Here is a 21,881-nt window from a genome sequence, read left to right as displayed (position 1 = left end):
GAGCCATAACACAAATACCAGACCAAATGCATAACGTGAACCTAGGAGCAAACACGGCACTGGGGGCGACCACTTTGAATATCGCCTTGAAACCTGATGATGTCCAAGGCCATCAGAGGCCTCTGAAAGTAGGATAAATGCAGCCGGTGTGGTGGACACGGTACTGGTATTTCTCACATTTGGAGCTGCCATGGCTTAGCTCTTCTTATACACATAAATATGCGCCCTCATATATGTATGTATATGTGCCTGAAGAATTAATGTTTGCTGTCTAAGATGATGGACCTTTCCAGGCTGGGGCAATTCAGGCCCTCTAGTGGAGGACGCTGCAACTGCAGCAGTGTTGCCTGCAGGTTCTGTGGCATCACAGCATAGACCGTTTCCTCGAGACAGAATGTGCTCGGTGAGGGGAGCAGTTTCCTAGCTCCGGGCTTGAGGCCTCTGCCTTGGGAGTGACTTTGGTGAGGTGGCAGCTGACCACCTTGGCAGCATTAAGGATCATGTCACCCAGAGCCAAGGCAATGTGTGTTTCTTTTCTGCGACATTGCCCTGACCCACGTGGCTGATGGAGAGTGCTGCTCAGATCCTTCTGAAGAAGGTGCGTCCGGGTCATGCTCATGAACTCTACTGTAGCCACATTCCTAGGAAAACCCGCGTCCTGCCAAAAATGACAAATGGCAGCAGTCTGAGTGCGGCTTTACCCTCTTGAATATTGTTATGGGAACAGTTGGCCAGAGACCTACTTCACTCTCACCCTCAGCATTATCGTTCTCCCCTCACACTCCATGCCTCACCCACACCTCATTGATGACCCAGCACACGACACACAGCAATCTCAACACAGCACACAAACAAGGATCACAGGAAACACACTAAACCACACAACAAACACACATAACGGAACAGGGAAACTACAACGCACGTAACACATCAACGAGCTTACGCACAGCACAACCATGGCAGCGAAACACAGGAATCAACACACACGGTCCACACACATCATGCAACCCGAATAAACCCAGATGAATCACAGCTTCGCATATCACACACAGGGAATCACACACAAAAAATCACACAGACAACACATCTCATACACAGAGATTTCACACATCCAAGCCCCCCCACGCACACACAAACAACACCATGCAGAAAAGATAATCGCAATTTCAAAGCACACACAACCCACAGCACAGGACACGAAATACCGCACATAACCCACAACACGAAGAACACAGGACAGTTGCAACACACTTCACATTCCTAACCCACCCACAGAAGCACACATTCAACACACACCATGCACACCGCCAGCCTGCAAACTTTGAAATAACCAACACAAACACAGCACACAAACACACAAAATAACAGTCACAGCACGCACAGTGAACAAAACAGCACGCAACACACACCGAACACTAAACCCGCACTACGCTAAACATACAAAGGACCATATACACAGCACAGAGCACAGTACATCACACAATACAAAACAGAGACTACACACGGATCACACCCTGCACATGAGGAGGGAAAGACACACAGAATCACACACACACACACACACACAATACACAACCCACACGATCACGGACACAGGATGCAACACACACAGTGGAACACACACAATACTACACAACACGCTCAGCACAGCTGAGAGCAATCAATGCAAAGAACACAAACAGAGCGTACAACCACACAGAACACACAAAGCACAAGCACACACACAACACATATAAATTGCTCCCAACAGGCGGTAAACACAATGCACCCACCATAAACACACAACACACTCAGCACAACAGACACAATACATTCAAAACTAAGGACGGAATGACACAGTCAACGCACACAACCAAGGAAAACAACACACTTACAAGACAGACATCTCGCCCAACACAGCACACACATTACACACAACCTAACACACGCACATCACAACACAGGCAACAAGCACACACAGTACCACGCAACGCACAATGCAGAGTATGCACACCACACAAAACACACAACCACACAACTTAGTAGACAACACAGCACACCACACACACTCAACACACTGCACACTGCACACCAAACACAGCCACAATGCATAACACAAGAAGCGTAAAGGGAAACGACCAACCCACACAGAACCTCAACTTTATACGCTAATTCAAATGTGTGACACTGTCCCTAACATTCAAAACTACGTTGAATATGAGAGGTCACCTTTCCATGTACACTGTGATCCTTAAGCCAACAAACTCTCGCTCAGCCTGAAAGTGGCTTACCGCCCCTCATTGCATTGGGGGGAAATGCGAAACATTGTAACCCTGCGATGATACCCATCCACAGCTCGCAACCCAAGCATGGGCTTCACACGTGAGCCATAACACAAATACCAGACCAAATGCATAACGTGAACCTAGGAGCAAACACGGCACTGGGGGCGACCACTTTGAATATCGCCTTGAAACCTGATGATGTCCAAGGCCATCAGAGGCCTCTGAAAGTAGGATAAATGCAGCCGGTGTGGTGGACACGGTACTGGTATTTCTCACATTTGGAGCTGCCATGGCTTAGCTCTTCTTATACACATAAATATGCGCCCTCATATATGTATGTATATGTGCCTGAAGAATTAATGTTTGCTGTCTAAGATGATGGACCTTTCCAGGCTGGGGCAATTCAGGCCCTCTAGTGGAGGACGCTGCAACTGCAGCAGTGTTGCCTGCAGGTTCTGTGGCATCACAGCATAGACCGTTTCCTCGAGACAGAATGTGCTCGGTGAGGGGAGCAGTTTCCTAGCTCCGGGCTTGAGGCCTCTGCCTTGGGAGTGACTTTGGTGAGGTGGCAGCTGACCACCTTGGCAGCATTAAGGATCATGTCACCCAGAGCCAAGGCAATGTGTGTTTCTTTTCTGCGACATTGCCCTGACCCACGTGGCTGATGGAGAGAGCCGCTCTGATCCTTCTGAAGAAGGTGCGTCCGGGTCATGCTCATGAACTCTACTGTAGCCACAATCCTAGGAAAGCCCGCGTCCTGCCAAAAATGACAAATGGCAGCAGTCTGAGTGCGGCTTTACCCTCTTGAATATTGTTATGGGAACAGTTGGCCAGAGACCTACTTCACTCTCACCCTCAGCATTATCGTTCTCCCCTCACACTCCATGCCTCACCCACACCTCATTGATGACCCAGCACACGACACACAGCAATCTCAACACAGCACACAAACAAGGATCACAGGAAACACACTAAACCACACAACAAACACACATAACGGAACAGGGAAACTACAACGCACGTAACACATCAACGAGCTTACGCACAGCACAACCATGGCAGCGAAACACAGGAATCAACACACACGGTCCACACACATCATGCAACCCGAATAAACCCAGATGAATCACAGCTTCGCATATCACACACAGGGAATCACACACAAAAAATCACACAGACAACACATCTCATACACAGAGATTTCACACATCCAAGCCCCCCCACGCACACACAAACAACACCATGCAGAAAAGATAATCGCAATTTCAAAGCACACACAACCCACAGCACAGGACACGAAATACCGCACATAACCCACAACACGAAGAACACAGGACAGTTGCAACACACTTCACATTCCTAACCCACCCACAGAAGCACACATTCAACACACACCATGCACACCGCCAGCCTGCAAACTTTGAAATAACCAACACAAACACAGCACACAAACACACAAAATAACAGTCACAGCACGCACAGTGAACAAAACAGCACGCAACACACACCGAACACTAAACCCGCACTACGCTAAACATACAAAGGACCATATACACAGCACAGAGCACAGTACATCACACAATACAAAACAGAGACTACACACGGATCACACCCTGCACATGAGGAGGGAAAGACACACAGAATCACACACACACACACACACACAATACACAACCCACACGATCACGGACACAGGATGCAACACACACAGTGGAACACACACAATACTACACAACACGCTCAGCACAGCTGAGAGCAATCAATGCAAAGAACACAAACAGAGCGTACAACCACACAGAACACACAAAGCACAAGCACACACACAACACATATAAATTGCTCCCAACAGGCGGTAAACACAATGCACCCACCATAAACACACAACACACTCAGCACAACAGACACAATACATTCAAAACTAAGGACGGAATGACACAGTCAACGCACACAACCAAGGAAAACAACACACTTACAAGACAGACATCTCGCCCAACACAGCACACACATTACACACAACCTAACACACGCACATCACAACACAGGCAACAAGCACACACAGTACCACGCAACGCACAATGCAGAGTATGCACACCACACAAAACACACAACCACACAACTTAGTAGACAACACAGCACACCACACACACTCAACACACTGCACACTGCACACCAAACACAGCCACAATGCATAACACAAGAAGCGTAAAGGGAAACGACCAACCCACACAGAACCTCAACTTTATACGCTAATTCAAATGTGTGACACTGTCCCTAACATTCAAAACTACGTTGAATATGAGAGGTCACCTTTCCATGTACACTGTGATCCTTAAGCCAACAAACTCTCGCTCAGCCTGAAAGTGGCTTACCGCCCCTCATTGCATTGGGGGGAAATGCGAAACATTGTAACCCTGCGATGATACCCATCCACAGCTCGCAACCCAAGCATGGGCTTCACACGTGAGCCATAACACAAATACCAGACCAAATGCATAACGTGAACCTAGGAGCAAACACGGCACTGGGGGCGACCACTTTGAATATCGCCTTGAAACCTGATGATGTCCAAGGCCATCAGAGGCCTCTGAAAGTAGGATAAATGCAGCCGGTGTGGTGGACACGGTACTGGTATTTCTCACATTTGGAGCTGCCATGGCTTAGCTCTTCTTATACACATAAATATGCGCCCTCATATATGTATGTATATGTGCCTGAAGAATTAATGTTTGCTGTCTAAGATGATGGACCTTTCCAGGCTGGGGCAATTCAGGCCCTCTAGTGGAGGACGCTGCAACTGCAGCAGTGTTGCCTGCAGGTTCTGTGGCATCACAGCATAGACCGTTTCCTCGAGACAGAATGTGCTCGGTGAGGGGAGCAGTTTCCTAGCTCCGGGCTTGAGGCCTCTGCCTTGGGAGTGACTTTGGTGAGGTGGCAGCTGACCACCTTGGCAGCATTAAGGATCATGTCACCCAGAGCCAAGGCAATGTGTGTTTCTTTTCTGCGACATTGCCCTGACCCACGTGGCTGATGGAGAGTGCTGCTCAGATCCTTCTGAAGAAGGTGCGTCCGGGTCATGCTCATGAACTCTACTGTAGCCACATTCCTAGGAAAACCCGCGTCCTGCCAAAAATGACAAATGGCAGCAGTCTGAGTGCGGCTTTACCCTCTTGAATATTGTTATGGGAACAGTTGGCCAGAGACCTACTTCACTCTCACCCTCAGCATTATCGTTCTCCCCTCACACTCCATGCCTCACCCACACCTCATTGATGACCCAGCACACGACACACAGCAATCTCAACACAGCACACAAACAAGGATCACAGGAAACACACTAAACCACACAACAAACACACATAACGGAACAGGGAAACTACAACGCACGTAACACATCAACGAGCTTACGCACAGCACAACCATGGCAGCGAAACACAGGAATCAACACACACGGTCCACACACATCATGCAACCCGAATAAACCCAGATGAATCACAGCTTCGCATATCACACACAGGGAATCACACACAAAAAATCACACAGACAACACATCTCATACAAGAGATTTCACACATCCAAGCCCCCCCACGCACACACAAACAACACCATGCAGAAAAGATAATCGCAATTTCAAAGCACACACAACCCACAGCACAGGACACGAAATACCGCACATAACCCACAACACGAAGAACACAGGACAGTTGCAACACACTTCACATTCCTAACCCACCCACAGAAGCACACATTCAACACACACCATGCACACCGCCAGCCTGCAAACTTTGAAATAACCAACACAAACACAGCACACAAACACACAAAATAACAGTCACAGCACGCACAGTGAACAAAACAGCACGCAACACACACCGAACACTAAACCCGCACTACGCTAAACATACAAAGGACCATATACACAGCACAGAGCACAGTACATCACACAATACAAAACAGAGACTACACACGGATCACACCCTGCACATGAGGAGGGAAAGACACACAGAATCACACACACACACACACACACAATACACAACCCACACGATCACGGACACAGGATGCAACACACACAGTGGAACACACACAATACTACACAACACGCTCAGCACAGCTGAGAGCAATCAATGCAAAGAACACAAACAGAGCGTACAACCACACAGAACACACAAAGCACAAGCACACACACAACACATATAAATTGCTCCCAACAGGCGGTAAACACAATGCACCCACCATAAACACACAACACACTCAGCACAACAGACACAATACATTCAAAACTAAGGACGGAATGACACAGTCAACGCACACAACCAAGGAAAACAACACACTTACAAGACAGACATCTCGCCCAACACAGCACACACATTACACACAACCTAACACACGCACATCACAACACAGGCAACAAGCACACACAGTACCACGCAACGCACAATGCAGAGTATGCACACCACACAAAACACACAACCACACAACTTAGTAGACAACACAGCACACCACACACACTCAACACACTGCACACTGCACACCAAACACAGCCACAATGCATAACACAAGAAGCGTAAAGGGAAACGACCAACCCACACAGAACCTCAACTTTATACGCTAATTCAAATGTGTGACACTGTCCCTAACATTCAAAACTACGTTGAATATGAGAGGTCACCTTTCCATGTACACTGTGATCCTTAAGCCAACAAACTCTCGCTCAGCCTGAAAGTGGCTTACCGCCCCTCATTGCATTGGGGGGAAATGCGAAACATTGTAACCCTGCGATGATACCCATCCACAGCTCGCAACCCAAGCATGGGCTTCACACGTGAGCCATAACACAAATACCAGACCAAATGCATAACGTGAACCTAGGAGCAAACACGGCACTGGGGGCGACCACTTTGAATATCGCCTTGAAACCTGATGATGTCCAAGGCCATCAGAGGCCTCTGAAAGTAGGATAAATGCAGCCGGTGTGGTGGACACGGTACTGGTATTTCTCACATTTGGAGCTGCCATGGCTTAGCTCTTCTTATACACATAAATATGCGCCCTCATATATGTATGTATATGTGCCTGAAGAATTAATGTTTGCTGTCTAAGATGATGGACCTTTCCAGGCTGGGGCAATTCAGGCCCTCTAGTGGAGGACGCTGCAACTGCAGCAGTGTTGCCTGCAGGTTCTGTGGCATCACAGCATAGACCGTTTCCTCGAGACAGAATGTGCTCGGTGAGGGGAGCAGTTTCCTAGCTCCGGGCTTGAGGCCTCTGCCTTGGGAGTGACTTTGGTGAGGTGGCAGCTGACCACCTTGGCAGCATTAAGGATCATGTCACCCAGAGCCAAGGCAATGTGTGTTTCTTTTCTGCGACATTGCCCTGACCCACGTGGCTGATGGAGAGTGCTGCTCAGATCCTTCTGAAGAAGGTGCGTCCGGGTCATGCTCATGAACTCTACTGTAGCCACAATCCTAGGAAAACCCGCGTCCTGCCAAAAATGACAAATGGCAGCAGTCTGAGTGCGGCTTTACCCTCTTGAATATTGTTATGGGAACAGTTGGCCAGAGACCTACTTCACTCTCACCCTCAGCATTATCGTTCTCCCCTCACACTCCATGCCTCACCCACACCTCATTGATGACCCAGCACACGACACACAGCAATCTCAACACAGCACACAAACAAGGATCACAGGAAACACACTAAACCACACAACAAACACACATAACGGAACAGGGAAACTACAACGCACGTAACACATCAACGAGCTTACGCACAGCACAACCATGGCAGCGAAACACAGGAATCAACACACACGGTCCACACACATCATGCAACCCGAATAAACCCAGATGAATCACAGCTTCGCATATCACACACAGGGAATCACACACAAAAAATCACACAGACAACACATCTCATACACAGAGATTTCACACATCCAAGCCCCCCCACGCACACACAAACAACACCATGCAGAAAAGATAATCGCAATTTCAAAGCACACACAACCCACAGCACAGGACACGAAATACCGCACATAACCCACAACACGAAGAACACAGGACAGTTGCAACACACTTCACATTCCTAACCCACCCACAGAAGCACACATTCAACACACACCATGCACACCGCCAGCCTGCAAACTTTGAAATAACCAACACAAACACAGCACACAAACACACAAAATAACAGTCACAGCACGCACAGTGAACAAAACAGCACGCAACACACACCGAACACTAAACCCGCACTACGCTAAACATACAAAGGACCATATACACAGCACAGAGCACAGTACATCACACAATACAAAACAGAGACTACACACGGATCACACCCTGCACATGAGGAGGGAAAGACACACAGAATCACACACACACACACACACACAATACACAACCCACACGATCACGGACACAGGATGCAACACACACAGTGGAACACACACAATAATACACAACACTCTCAGCACAGCTGAGAGCAATCAATGCAAAGAACACAAACAGCGTACAACCACACAGAACACACAAAGCACAAGCACACACACAACACATATAAATCGCTCCCAACAGACGGTAAACACAATGCACCCACCATAAACACACAACACACTCAACACAACAGACACAATACATTCAAAACTAAGGACGGAATGACACAGTCAACGCACACAACCAAGGAAAACAACACACTTACAAGACAGACATCTCGCCCAACACAGCACACACATTACACACAACCTAACACACGCACATCACAACACAGGCAACAAGCACACACAGTACCACGCAACGCACAATGCAGAGTATGCACACCACACAAAACACACAACCACACAACTTAGTAGACAACACAGCACACCACACACACTCAACACACTGCACACTGCACACCAAACACAGCCACAATGCATAACACAAGAAGCGTAAAGGGAAACGACCAACCCACACAGAACCTCAACTTTATACGCTAATTCAAATGCGTGACACTGTCCCTAACATTCAAAGCTATGTTGAATATGAGAGGTCACCTTTCCATGTACACTGTGATCCTTAAGCCAACAAACTCTCGCTCAGCCTGAAAGTGGCTTACCGCCCCTCATTGCATTGGGGGGAAATGCGAAAGATTGTAACCCCTGCGATGATACCCATCCACAGCTCGCAACCCAAGCATGGGCTTCACACGTGAGCCATAACACAAATACCAGACCAAATGCATAACGTGAACCTAGGAGCAAACACGGCACTGGGGGCGACCACTTTGAATATCGCCTTGAAACCTGATGATGTCCAAGGCCATCAGAGGCCTCTGAAAGTAGGATAAATGCAGCCGGTGTGGTGGACACGGTACTGGTATTTCTCACATTTGGAGCTGCCATGGCTTAGCTCTTCTTATACACATAAATATGCGCCCTCATATATGTATGTATATGTGCCTGAAGAATTAATGTTTGCTGTCTAAGATGATGGACCTTTCCAGGCTGGGGCAATTCAGGCCCTCTAGTGGAGGACGCTGCAACTGCAGCAGTGTTGCCTGCAGGTTCTGTGGCATCACAGCATAGACCGTTTCCTCGAGACAGAATGTGCTCGGTGAGGGGAGCAGTTTCCTAGCTCCGGGCTTGAGGCCTCTGCCTTGGGAGTGACTTTGGTGAGGTGGCAGCTGACCACCTTGGCAGCATTAAGGATCATGTCACCCAGAGCCAAGGCAATGTGTGTTTCTTTTCTGCGACATTGCCCTGACCCACGTGGCTGATGGAGAGTGCTGCTCAGATCCTTCTGAAGAAGGTGCGTCCGGGTCATGCTCATGAACTCTACTGTAGCCACAATCCTAGGAAAACCCGCGTCCTGCGAAAAATGCCAAATGGCAGCAGTCTGAGTGCGGCTTTACCCTCTTGAATATTGTTATGGGAACAGTTGGCCAGAGACCTACTTCACTCTCACCCTCAGCATTATCGTTCTCCCCTCACACTCCATGCCTCACCCACACCTCATTGATGACCCAGCACACGACACACAGCAATCTCAACACAGCACACAAACAAGGATCACAGGAAACACACTAAACCACACAACAAACACACATAACGGAACAGGGAAACTACAACGCACGTAACACATCAACGAGCTTACGCACAGCACAACCATGGCAGCGAAACACAGGAATCAACACACACGGTCCACACACATCATGCAACCCGAATAAACCCAGATGAATCACAGCTTCGCATATCACACACAGGGAATCACACACAAAAAATCACACAGACAACACATCTCATACACAGAGATTTCACACATCCAAGCACCCCCACGCACACACAAACAACACCATGCAGAAAAGATAATCGCAATTTCAAAGCACACACAACCCACAGCACAGGACACGAAATACCACACATAACCCACAACACGAAGAACACAGGACAGTTGCAACACACTTCACATTCCTAACCCACCCACAGAAGCACACATTCAACACACACCATGCACACCGCCAGCCTGCAAACTCTGAAATAACCAACACAAACACAGCACACAAACACACAAAATAACAGTCACAGCACGCACAGTGAACACAACAGCACGCAACACACACCGAACACTAAACACGCACTACGCTAAACATACAAAGGACCATACACACAGCACAGAGCACAGTACATCACACAATACAAAACACAGAGGACACACAGATCACACACCGCACATGATGCAGGGAAAGACACACACACACACACACACACGCACACACACACACACAATACACAACCCACACGATCACGGACACAGGATGCAACACACACAGAGGAACACACACAATACTACACAACACGCTCAGCACAGCTGAGAGCAATCAATGCAAAGAACACAAACAGAGCGTACAACCACACAGAACACACAAAGCACAAGCACACACACAACACATATAAATTGCTCCCAACAGGCGGTAAACACAATGCACCCACCATAAACACACAACACACTCAGCACAACAGACACAATACATTCAAAACTAAGGACGGAATGACACAGTCAACGCACACAACCAAGGAAAACAACACACTTACAAGACAGACATCTCGCCCAACACAGCACACACATTACACACAACCTAACACACGCACATCACAACACAGGCAACAAGCACACACAGTACCACGCAACGCACAATGCAGAGTATGCACACCACACAAAACACACACACAAAACACACAACCACACAACTTAGTAGACAACACAGCACACCACACACACTCAACACACTGCACACTGCACACCAAACACAGCCACAATGCATAACACAAGAAGCGTAAAGGGAAACGACCAACCCACACAGAACCTCAACTTTATACGCTAATTCAAATGCGTGACACTGTCCCTAACATTCAAAGCTACGTTGAATATGAGAGGTCACCTTTCCATGTACACTGTGATCCTTAAGCCAACAAACTCTCGCTCAGCCTGAAAGTGGCTTACCGCCCCTCATTGCATTGGGGGGAAATGCGAAAGATTGTAACCCCTGCGATGATACCCATCCACAGCTCGCAACCCAAGCATGGGCTTCACACGTGAGCCATAACACAAATACCAGACCAAATGCATAACGTGAACCTAGGAGCAAACACGGCACTGGGGGCGACCACTTTGAATATCGCCTTGAAACCTGATGATGTCCAAGGCCATCAGAGGCCTCTGAAAGTAGGATAAATGCAGCCGGTGTGGTGGACACGGTACTGGTATTTCTCACATTTGGAGCTGCCATGGCTTAGCTCTTCTTATACACATAAATATGCGCCCTCATATATGTATGTATATGTGCCTGAAGAATTAATGTTTGCTGTCTAAGATGATGGACCTTTCCAGGCTGGGGCAATTCAGGCCCTCTAGTGGAGGACGCTGCAACTGCAGCAGTGTTGCCTGCAGGTTCTGTGGCATCACAGCATAGACCGTTTCCTCGAGACAGAATGTGCTCGGTGAGGGGAGCAGTTTCCTAGCTCCGGGCTTGAGGCCTCTGCCTTGGGAGTGACTTTGGTGAGGTGGCAGCTGACCACCTTGGCAGCATTAAGGATCATGTCACCCAGAGCCAAGGCAATGTGTGTTTCTTTTCTGCGACATTGCCCTGACCCACGTGGCTGATGGAGAGTGCTGCTCAGATCCTTCTGAAGAAGGTGCGTCCGGGTCATGCTCATGAACTCTACTGTAGCCACAATCCTAGGAAAACCCGCGTCCTGCGAAAAATGCCAAATGGCAGCAGTCTGAGTGCGGCTTTACCCTCTTGAATATTGTTATGGGAACAGTTGGCCAGAGACCTACTTCACTCTCACCCTCAGCATTATCGTTCTCCCCTCACACTCCATGCCTCACCCACACCTCATTGATGACCCAGCACACGACACACAGCAATCTCAACACAGCACACAAACAAGGATCACAGGAAACACACTAAACCACACAACAAACACACATAACGGAACAGGGAAACTACAACGCACGTAACACATCAACGAGCTTACGCACAGCACAACCATGGCAGCGAAACACAGGAATCAACACACACGGTCCACACACATCATGCAACCCGAATAAACCCAGATGAATCACAGCTTCGCATATCACACACAGGGAATCACACACAAAAAATCACACAGACAACACATCTCATACACAGAGATTTCACACATCCAAGCACCCCCACGCACACACAAACAACACCATGCAGAAAAGATAATCGCAATTTCAAAGCACACACAACCCACAGCACAGGACACGAAATACCACACATAACCCACAACACGAAGAACACAGGACAGTTGCAACACACTTCACATTCCTAACCCACCCACAGAAGCACACATTCAACACACACCATGCACACCGCCAGCCTGCAAACTCTGAAATAACCAACACAAACACAGCACACAAACACACAAAATAACAGTCACAGCACGCACAGTGAACACAACAGCACGCAACACACACCGAACACTAAACACGCACTACGATAAACATACAAAGGACCATACACACAGCACAGAGCACAGTACATCACACAATACAAAACACAGAGGACACACAGATCACACACCGCACATGATGCAGGGAAAGACACACACACACACACACACACGCACACACACACACACAATACACAACCCACACGATCACGGACACAGGATGCAACACACACAGAGGAACACACACAATACTACACAACACGCTCAGCACAGCTGAGAGCAATCAATGCAAAGAACACAAACAGAGCGTACAACCACACAGAACACACAAAGCACAAGCACACACACAACACATATAAATTGCTCCCAACAGGCGGTAAACACAATGCACCCACCATAAACACACAACACACTCAGCACAACAGACACAATACATTCAAAACTAAGGACGGAATGACACAGTCAACACACACAACCAAGGAAAACAACACACTTACAAGACAGACATCTCGCCCAACACAGCACACACATTACACACAACCTAACACACGCACATCACAACACAGGCAACAAGCACACACAGTACCACGCAACGCACAATGCAGAGTATGCACACCACACAAAACACACACACAAAACACACAACCACACAACTTAGTAGACAACACAGCACACCACACACACTCAACACACTGCACACTGCACACCAAACACAGCCACAATGCATAACACAAGAAGCGTAAAGGGAAACGACCAACCCACACAGAACCTCAACTTTATACGCTAATTCAAATGCGTGACACTGTCCCTAACATTCAAAGCTACGTTGAATATGAGAGGTCACCTTTCCATGTACACTGTGATCCTTAAGCCAACAAACTCTCGCTCAGCCTGAAAGTGGCTTACCGCCCCTCATTGCATTGGGGGGAAATGCGAAAGATTGTAACCCCTGCGATGATACCCATCCACAGCTCGCAACCCAAGCATGGGCTTCACACGTGAGCCATAACACAAATACCAGACCAAATGCATAACGTGAACCTAGGAGCAAACACGGCACTGGGGGCGACCACTTTGAATATCGCCTTGAAACCTGATGATGTCCAAGGCCATCAGAGGCCTCTGAAAGTAGGATAAATGCAGCCGGTGTGGTGGACACGGTACTGGTATTTCTCACATTTGGAGCTGCCATGGCTTAGCTCTTCTTATACACATAAATATGCGCCCTCATATATGTATGTATATGTGCCTGAAGAATTAATGTTTGCTGTCTAAGATGATGGACCTTTCCAGGCTGGGGCAATTCAGGCCCTCTAGTGGAGGACGCTGCAACTGCAGCAGTGTTGCCTGCAGGTTCTGTGGCATCACAGCATAGACCGTTTCCTCGAGACAGAATGTGCTCGGTGAGGGGAGCAGTTTCCTAGCTCCGGGCTTGAGGCCTCTGCCTTGGGAGTGACTTTGGTGAGGTGGCAGCTGACCACCTTGGCAGCATTAAGGATCATGTCACCCAGAGCCAAGGCAATGTGTGTTTCTTTTCTGCGACATTGCCCTGACCCACGTGGCTGATGGAGAGTGCTGCTCAGATCCTTCTGAAGAAGGTGCGTCCGGGTCATGCTCATGAACTCTACTGTAGCCACAATCCTAGGAAAACCCGCGTCCTGCGAAAAATGCCAAATGGCAGCAGTCTGAGTGCGGCTTTACCCTCTTGAATATTGTTATGGGAACAGTTGGCCAGAGACCTACTTCACTCTCACCCTCAGCATTATCGTTCTCCCCTCACACTCCATGCCTCACCCACACCTCATTGATGACCCAGCACACGACACACAGCAATCTCAACACAGCACACAAACAAGGATCACAGGAAACACACTAAACCACACAACAAACACACATAACGGAACAGGGAAACTACAACGCACGTAACACATCAACGAGCTTACGCACAGCACAACCATGGCAGCGAAACACAGGAATCAACACACACGGTCCACACACATCATGCAACCCGAATAAACCCAGATGAATCACAGCTTCGCATATCACACACAGGGAATCACACACAAAAAATCACACAGACAACACATCTCATACACAGAGATTTCACACATCCAAGCACCCCCACGCACACACAAACAACACCATGCAGAAAAGATAATCGCAATTTCAAAGCACACACAACCCACAGCACAGGACACGAAATACCACACATAACCCACAACACGAAGAACACAGGACAGTTGCAACACACTTCACATTCCTAACCCACCCACAGAAGCACACATTCAACACACACCATGCACACCGCCAGCCTGCAAACTCTGAAATAACCAACACAAACACAGCACACAAACACACAAAATAACAGTCACAGCACGCACAGTGAACACAACAGCACGCAACACACACCGAACACTAAACACGCACTACGCTAAACATACAAAGGACCATACACACAGCACAGAGCACAGTACATCACACAATACAAAACACAGAGGACACACAGATCACACACCGCACATGATGCAGGGAAAGACACACACACACACACACACACGCACACACACACACACAATACACAACCCACACGATCACGGACACAGGATGCAACACACACAGAGGAACACACACAATACTACACAACACGCTCAGCACAGCTGAGAGCAATCAATGCAAAGAACACAAACAGAGCGTACAACCACACAGAACACACAAAGCACAAGCACACACACAACACATATAAATTGCTCCCAACAGGCGGTAAACACAATGCACCCACCATAAACACACAACACACTCAGCACAACAGACACAATACATTCAAAACTAAGGACGGAATGACACAGTCAACGCACACAACCAAGGAAAACAACACACTTACAAGACAGACATCTCGCCCAACACAGCACACACATTACACACAACCTAACACACGCACATCACAACACAGGCAACAAGCACACACAGTACCACGCAACGCACAATGCAGAGTATGCACACCACACAAAACACACACACAAAACACACAACCACACAACTTAGTAGACAACACAGCACACCACACACACTCAACACACTGCACACTGCACACCAAACACAGCCACAATGCATAACACAAGAAGCGTAAAGGGAAACGACCAACCCACACAGAACCTCAACTTTATACGCTAATTCAAATGCGTGACACTGTCCCTAACATTCAAAGCTACGTTGAATATGAGAGGTCACCTTTCCATGTACACTGTGATCCTTAAGCCAACAAACTCTCGCTCAGCCTGAAAGTGGCTTACCGCCCCTCATTGCATTGGGGGGAAATGCGAAAGATTGTAACCCCTGCGATGATACCCATCCACAGCTCGCAACCCAAGCATGGGCTTCACACGTGAGCCATAACACAAATACCAGACCAAATGCATAACGTGAACCTAGGAGCAAACACGGCACTGGGGGCGACCACTTTGAATATCGCCTTGAAACCTGATGATGTCCAAGGCCATCAGAGGCCTCTGAAAGTAGGATAAATGCAGCCGGTGTGGTGGACACGGTACTGGTATTTCTCACATTTGGAGCTGCCATGGCTTAGCTCTTCTTATACACATAAATATGCGCCCTCATATATGTATGTATATGTGCCTGAAGAATTAATGTTTGCTGTCTAAGATGATGGACCTTTCCAGGCTGGGGCAATTCAGGCCCTCTAGTGGAGGACGCTGCAACTGCAGCAGTGTTGCCTGCAGGTTCTGTGGCATCACAGCATAGACCGTTTCCTCGAGACAGAATGTGCTCGGTGAGGGGAGCAGTTTCCTAGCTCCGGGCTTGAGGCCTCTGCCTTGGGAGTGACTTTGGTGAGGTGGCAGCTGACCACCTTGGCAGCATTAAGGATCATGTCACCCAGAGCCAAGGCAATGTGTGTTTCTTTTCTGCGACATTGCCCTGACCCACGTGGCTGATGGAGAGTGCTGCTCAGATCCTTCTGAAGAAGGTGCGTCCGGGTCATGCTCATGAACTCTACTGTAGCCACAATCCTAGGAAAACCCGCGTCCTGCGAAAAATGCCAAATGGCAGCAGTCTGAGTGCGGCTTTACCCTCTTGAATATTGTTATGGGAACAGTTGGCCAGAGACCTACTTCACTCTCACCCTCAGCATTATCGTTCTCCCCTCACACTCCATGCCTCACCCACACCTCATTGATGACCCAGCACACGACACACAGCAATCTCAACACAGCACACAAACAAGGATCACAGGAAACACACTAAACCACACAACAAACACACATAACGGAACAGGGAAACTACAACGCACGTAACACATCAACGAGCTTACGCACAGCACAACCATGGCAGCGAAACACAGGAATCAACACACACGGTCCACACACATCATGCAACCCGAATAAACCCAGATGAATCACAGCTTCGCATATCACACACAGGGAATCACACACAAAAAATCACACAGACAACACATCTCATACACAGAGATTTCACACATCCAAGCACCCCCACGCACACACAAACAACACCATGCAGAAAAGATAATCGCAATTTCAAAGCACACACAACCCACAGCACAGGACACGAAATACCACACATAACCCACAACACGAAGAACACAGGACAGTTGCAACACACTTCACATTCCTAACCCACCCACAGAAGCACACATTCAACACACACCATGCACACCGCCAGCCTGCAAACTCTGAAATAACCAACACAAACACAGCACACAAACACACAAAATAACAGTCACAGCACGCACAGTGAACACAACAGCACGCAACACACACCGAACACTAAACACGCACTACGCTAAACATACAAAGGACCATACACACAGCACAGAGCACAGTACATCACACAATACAAAACACAGAGGACACACAGATCACACACCGCACATGATGCAGGGAAAGACACACACACACACACACACACGCACACACACACACACAATACACAACCCACACGATCACGGACACAGGATGCAACACACACAGAGGAACACACACAATACTACACAACACGCTCAGCACAGCTGAGAGCAATCAATGCAAAGAACACAAACAGAGCGTACAACCACACAGAACACACAAAGCACAAGCACACACACAACACATATAAATTGCTCCCAACAGGCGGTAAACACAATGCACCCACCATAAACACACAACACACTCAGCACAACAGACACAATACATTCAAAACTAAGGACGGAATGACACAGTCAACGCACACAACCAAGGAAAACAACACACTTACAAGACAGACATCTCGCCCAACACAGCACACACATTACACACAACCTAACACACGCACATCACAACACAGGCAACAAGCACACACAGTACCACGCAACGCACAATGCAGAGTATGCACACCACACAAAACACACACACAAAACACACAACCACACAACTTAGTAGACAACACAGCACACCACACACACTCAACACACTGCACACTGCACACCAAACACAGCCACAATGCATAACACAAGAAGCGTAAAGGGAAACGACCAACCCACACAGAACCTCAACTTTATACGCTAATTCAAATGCGTGACACTGTCCCTAACATTCAAAGCTACGTTGAATATGAGAGGTCACCTTTCCATGTACACTGTGATCCTTAAGCCAACAAACTCTCGCTCAGCCTGAAAGTGGCTTACCGCCCCTCATTGCATTGGGGGGAAATGCGAAAGATTGTAACCCCTGCGATGATACCCATCCACAGCTCGCAACCCAAGCATGGGCTTCACACGTGAGCCATAACACAAATACCAGACCAAATGCATAACGTGAACCTAGGAGCAAACACGGCACTGGGGGCGACCACTTTGAATATCGCCTTGAAACCTGATGATGTCCAAGGCCATCAGAGGCCTCTGAAAGTAGGATAAATGCAGCCGGTGTGGTGGACACGGTACTGGTATTTCTCACATTTGGAGCTGCCATGGCTTAGCTCTTCTTATACACATAAATATGCGCCCTCATATATGTATGTATATGTGCCTGAAGAATTAATGTTTGCTGTCTAAGATGATGGACCTTTCCAGGCTGGGGCAATTCAGGCCCTCTAGTGGAGGACGCTGCAACTGCAGCAGTGTTGCCTGCAGGTTCTGTGGCATCACAGCATAGACCGTTTCCTCGAGACAGAATGTGCTCGGTGAGGGGAGCAGTTTCCTAGCTCCGGGCTTGAGGCCTCTGCCTTGGGAGTGACTTTGGTGAGGTGGCAGCTGACCACCTTGGCAGCATTAAGGATCATGTCACCCAGAGCCAAGGCAATGTGTGTTTCTTTTCTGCGACATTGCCCTGACCCACGTGGCTGATGGAGAGAGCCGCTCTGATCCTTCTGAAGAAGGTGCGTCCGGGTCATGCTCATGAACTCTACTGTAGCCACAATCCTAGGAAAACCCGCGTCCTGCGAAAAATGCCAAATGGCAGCAGTCTGAGTGCGGCTTTACCCTCTTGAATATTGTTATGGGAACAGTTGGCCAGAGACCTACTTCACTCTCACCCTCAGCATTATCGTTCTCCCCTCACACTCCATGCCTCACCCACACCTCATTGATGACCCAGCACACGACACACAGCAATCTCAACACAGCACACAAACAAGGATCACAGGAAACACACTAAACCACACAACAAACACACATAACGGAACAGGGAAACTACAACGCACGTAACACATCAACGAGCTTACGCACAGCACAACCATGGCAGCGAAACACAGGAATCAACACACACGGTCCACACACATCATGCAACCCGAATAAACCCAGATGAATCACAGCTTCGCATATCACACACAGGGAATCACACACAAAAAATCACACAGACAACACATCTCATACACAGAGATTTCACACATCCAAGCCCCCCCACGCACACACAAACAACACCATGCAGAAAAGATAATCGCAATTTCAAAGCACACACAACCCACAGCACAGGACACGAAATACCGCACATAACCCACAACACGAAGAACACAGGACAGTTGCAACACACTTCACATTCCTAACCCACCCACAGAAGCACACATTCAACACACACCATGCACACCGCCAGCCTGCAGACTTTGAAATAACCAACACAAACACAGCACACAAACACACAAAATAACAGTCACAGCACGCACAGTGAACAAAACAGCACACAACACACACCGAACACTAAACCCGCACTACGCTAAACATACAAAGGACCATATACACAGCACAGAGCACAGTACATCACACAATACAAAACAGAGACTACACACGGATCACACCCTGCACATGAGGAGGGAAAGACACACAGAATCACACACACACACACACACACAATACACAACCCACACGATCACGGACACAGGATGCAACACACACAGTGGAACACACACAATAATACACAACACTCTCAGCACAGCTGAGAGCAATCAATGCAAAGAACACAAACAGCGTACAACCACACAGAACACACAAAGCACAAGCACACACACAACACATATAAATCGCTCCCAACAGACGGTAAACACAATGCACCCACCATAAACACACAACACACTCAACACAACAGACACAATACATTCAAAACTAAGGACGGAATGACACAGTCAACGCACACAACCAAGGAAAACAACACACTTACAAGACAGACATCTCGCCCAACACAGCACACACATTACACACAACCTAACACACGCACATCACAACACAGGCAACAAGCACACACAGTACCACGCAACGCACAATGCAGAGTATGCACACCACACAAACCACACACACAAAACACACAACCACACAACTTAGTAGACAACACAGCACACCACACACACTCAACACACTGCACACTGCACACCAAACACAGCCACAATGCATAACACAAGAAGCGTAAAGGGAAACGACCAACCCACACAGAACCTCAACTTTATACGCTAATTCAAATGCGTGACACTGTCCCTAACATTCAAAGCTACGTTGAATATGAGAGGTCACCTTTCCATGTACACTGTGATCCTTAAGCCAACAAACTCTCGCTCAGCCTGAAAGTGGCTTACCGCCCCTCATTGCATTGGGGGGAAATCCGAAAGATTGTAACCCCTGCGATGATACCCATCCACAGCTCGCAACCCAAGCATGGGCTTCACACGTGAGCCATAACACAAATACCAGACCAAATGCATAACGTGAACCTAGGAGCAAACACGGCACTGGGGGCGACCACTTTGAATATCGCCTTGAAACCTGATGATGTCCAAGGCCATCAGAGGCCTCTGAAAGTAGGATAAATGCAGCCGGTGTGGTGGACACGGTACTGGTATTTCTCACATTTGGAGCTGCCATGGCATAGCTCTTCTTATACACATAAATATGCGCCCTCATATATGTATGTATATGTGCCTGAAGAATTAATGTTTGCTGTCTAAGATGATGGACCTTTCCAGGCTGGGGCAATTCAGGCCCTCTAGTGGAGGACGCTGCAACTGCAGCAGTGTTGCCTGCAGGTTCTGTGGCATCACAGCATAGACCGTTTCCTCGAGACAGAATGTGCTCGGTGAGGGGAGCAGTTTCCTAGCTCCGGGCTTGAGGCCTCTGCCTTGGGAGTGACTTTGGTGAGGTGGCAGCTGACCACCTTGGCAGCATTAAGGATCATGTCACCCAGAGCCAAGGC

The sequence above is a fragment of the Manis pentadactyla genome, chromosome 15, assembly GCF_030020395.1.
Source record: "Manis pentadactyla isolate mManPen7 chromosome 15, mManPen7.hap1, whole genome shotgun sequence".
In the NCBI taxonomy this organism is placed as follows: domain Eukaryota; kingdom Metazoa; phylum Chordata; class Mammalia; order Pholidota; family Manidae; genus Manis; species Manis pentadactyla.
The sequence above is the reverse complement of the archived record's forward strand: the minus strand, read 5'-3'. Positions refer to the sequence as shown.